Source organism: Paroedura picta, chromosome 3 (genome assembly GCF_049243985.1).
Source record: "Paroedura picta isolate Pp20150507F chromosome 3, Ppicta_v3.0, whole genome shotgun sequence".
Lineage (NCBI taxonomy): Eukaryota > Metazoa > Chordata > Lepidosauria > Squamata > Gekkonidae > Paroedura > Paroedura picta.
Genome location: NC_135371.1, coordinates 94702959 through 94706602, shown reverse-complemented (window position 1 = coordinate 94706602; position 3644 = coordinate 94702959). Strand labels below are relative to the sequence as shown.

The window sequence follows — 3644 nt, the reverse complement described above, 5'->3', positions numbered from 1 at the left end:
ACCCCACGCTAACATGCCATGGTTTTTTTCCCTTATTCCAGAGTATGGACGGGTTTGCCAGGCTTGGATTCCCACATTGTTTTGCGGCCGTCGATGGAAGCCACATCCCTATCCGTGCACCCGGGGGAAGCATAAAGGAGTTCGGGAACAGGAAGGACTTTTGTTCTGTTCTCCTGCAAGGAACTGTGGACTTCTCCGGACGGTTTATAGATGCCGAGGTGGGGTGGAGTGGCAGGAGGCATGATGCCCTTGTTTTCAGGGAATCTAACCTCAGGAAAGCCATGGACGAAGGGGTATTTGTTCCAGGAAACCCCACCGCCACCATTGAGGGCGTGCGTGTGCCGGCGTTGGTGCTCGGGGACGGAGCCTACCCATTACGCCGCTGGCTCATGACTCCCTATAAGCGGCCAAGGACAGACGTGCAGAGCCACTACAACCTCAGTCACTCCCGGGCAAGGAATGTAGTGGAGCGTGCCTTTGGACGTTTGAAGTCACGGTTCCGTTGCTTGATGTCACGACTCCATGTGCATATAGACAATGTGACTCCGCTGATCATCGCATGTGTCATTTTGCACAACATCTGTGAGGACAAGGGACATAACATCCCCTTCCCTGTGGATGAACCTGATCCTGTAGTCCTTGAGGACACACAAGACATCCCTGAAGCAAGGAAAAAAAGGATCTATGCGGAGGGGTGCAAGGTTCGGGACGCTATAGCCACCCACCTCTACAGAAATAGGAGGCGTGTTTGATTTTTTTTTTCTACTCTGTTGTAAAATAAAGGTTTATGTTCTTTGTTTAACCTTGTCTTGTGCGGTTTGTCTATTTAGCCAGCCAAAAAACGGGGAATCTCTGGTCCAAAAGCACTTTGACAAAAGCACCCTTCATGCTAACTCCACGCTGAAGTTGACAAACACAGTACGGAAGCGCAGAACAGGGAAAGGTTGGGGAGGCGGGTAGCCAGGAAGTATTGGCGACCCCTGTCAAACTGGAGGATAAAACCACTGATGGTCTAAGGAATAATTTTATTGGTGGGCGGCTTTGATACATTTAAAATTGGGGTGGTCGATCGGAGCAACGCATGTTCGTTGCCTAACCGTCATTCCGAAGATGCCGAAGCCACGGAAGGGCTCCTTCTGGCAGCGCGCCGAGGCTGAGGCACTTCTGGAGCTGGTTCTCCAGTCCAAAAGCGTTGGCCGCCTTATGGCCAGCACCCACTGCCACACCAAGGGTGCTTACCTGGTGTTGGCATCCAAGCTGAGGGAGAGGGGCTACGTCCGGACCTGGGAGCAAGTCCGGACGAAATTTAAGAGGGTGAAGCTGGACTTCCTAAATAGTCTAGAACAGTGGGGGGGGGGGGGTTCCGCAGCCCAGTGGGAGAACGGTCTTCCACGATCTGATGGTACAGATATGGGAGAAGGCTGGGAAGCCCCCCCTGGAGATGAGGAGGCATATGGGTGAGTGCTGCCCTCGTTATGTTTTACCCTTAAGCATGCATGGAAAGTCTAGATGCCTCTTTCCCCTACTGTCTACATGATATTCGAGAAAGTGTTAAGATGCTGTCAACTCCCTCTGACTTAGCCCGCCAGTACTGTCGAACCACTTTGGTAATGCGCTTTGGCTCTGATTGTGGTGTGGCCATCAGCTGTGTTTTATCTTTGGTTTGTGTGCTTTTACTTATGATTTCTCTTTTTCTTCGCCCAGCTACACAATCACCATCAAAACTTGCCGTGGCCAAATTACCTGAGCGTGAGGAAGGGGAGGAAGAGGGACCTTCCACCTCAGGACAGGCTGCAGGTGAGAGTTTTATTTCTTTGAGGGAGACCCATGTGTGTGTACCCCCATGGAGCCATAAGGGAGCCTGCCGTGATGCTTCCATTTGAAGTGTGATTGAATTCTTTATTTGATTTCTATAGCAGAAACGATGGAGGCCAGGATGCGTGCCATGGAGGCCAGGGTGACATCCTTGGAGGGGCTAGTCGAGCAGCAGAGAAGGGACTGTGAGTACTGCACCTGTGCTTGGGTGTGGGTTGTGTGACTTTAGCCTACATATATGGCTTACCATTTGTTTTGAACCCATTTGCAGGGCAGGCAGAAGTGGCTGACCTAAAAGGGGAGATGGAGAGGCAGAGGCAGCAGAGGGAGGCGGAAGAACGTAGGTTATGTTCCCCACTGCCCAACTCTCCTCACACTGTGGCTAAGGCCACTGAAAAGTGTATCCGTGTAAACTCCAGATTGGAAAATATGTGTGGCACTAATGTGTACTTGTTCTCCCTCCCCACACAGTTAAGAAGAAGGAGGACGAAGACTTGTTCCGCCGTAAAGTCAGGGGAACAATGGGACGGTTGTGCAGAAGAGTGAGGGAGATGGCGGAGGCCGGAGGGGAAGGGGCTGGTGAGGGGAGCAGTGGGACCTGAGTATTGTTTTCTGTGTGTGTTTTGGGGTGGGGGGTGGTGGGGGGGAGTCCAAGTTACATTCCCTAATTTTTTATCCCTGTTAAATATATACATTTGTTTAAAAAAAGTTGGCTTTCCTGGAGGGTGGTGGTGGTGGGGGGGGGGGTCCAAGTTACATTCCCTAATTTTTTTCCCCTGCTGAACTGTTTTTGAAAATAAAATGTTATTGCAAATTTTCTGAAAAAGACTCCAGTGTGACTCCTTACACTCGCACACCTTTCACCCCACACTCCTAAAACACCTTTAACTGACACCCCTCCAACCTCCAACCCACACAACAGTACCAGAATAGACACAATCACTAGAGAGGCCGCTTTCGGCCTTCCTGATTCTACAGTAGGGTACACAGAGACAGAGTCAAAAATATAAACTTTATTTAACAAACAACAGCAAACACAGATAAAGTTAAATAGACAAACTGGCCCAAACTAGGAGGGGGAGAACTTGTCCGCCGGTTTTATTATTCTCTTCCCGAGAACAGTCCTCCTTCTAGTTTGGGTGGAGGCATTCTGAGACGGGGTCGGTGGGGTGGGTGCTGGAGGTGGTGGGTGTAGGTGTGGGTGGGTGGGGGACGTTTACGGTGATCTGTGGAGGGTTGGCCGTTTCCATTACCACGACCGCCCTCTCCATCAGTCTCCTTATCAGTCGCACCTCCTCCACGCTTTCGCGTAGGGATTGGTTTGACTCCCTAAGGATTGCCCACAATTTTTTCCCCTCCTGGGCCATGAGGGCGAGCATTGCTTGGTCGGCGGCCGCAGCACGCCTTGACTCCTCCTGGCAGTGCTCAAGGATCCTCTCTCTAACGCTTGTCAAGATGGAGACGCGCCTCAGCCTGCCGCGTTCCCTCGCAAGCCTCTCCTCTGCTTGGAGAGCACCTCTAGGTGGTGAGCTGGCTGGACCCAGGGCTGGTTCATCATCCTCTGAAAGGACCTCTGTTGGCAAAAAATGAGAAACAGAACTGTTAGTACCATCGAGACAGTCAAAACCCACCCTGGTGCACATGGTGGGCTTTTTTGTTTCCATATTGTTAAACCAAGACTCTAAACAATGCCCGGGGAGCACATGGTTAGTGTTTGTTTGCCCATGGTGGGCTTTTTCCTTTGCCTGCTTTCACAGCAAGACTCACAACAATGAAAAGGGAGCACATGGTTAGTGGCTTGCGACATTGTCCTTCAGCTATGGCTCGAA

General features: G+C 51.2%; 1 long non-coding RNA gene across 1 annotated transcript; it reads left to right on the top strand.

Moving 5' to 3' along the window:
* Window positions 1-1940: 1940 nt before the first annotated feature.
* LOC143831267 (uncharacterized) lies at window positions 1941-2360 on the top strand. Its single transcript, XR_013228776.1, has 3 exons — window positions 1941-2000; window positions 2087-2155; window positions 2287-2360. It is a non-coding gene; the product is annotated as an uncharacterized LOC143831267 (long non-coding RNA).
* The last annotated feature ends 1284 nt before the right edge of the window (window positions 2361-3644 follow it).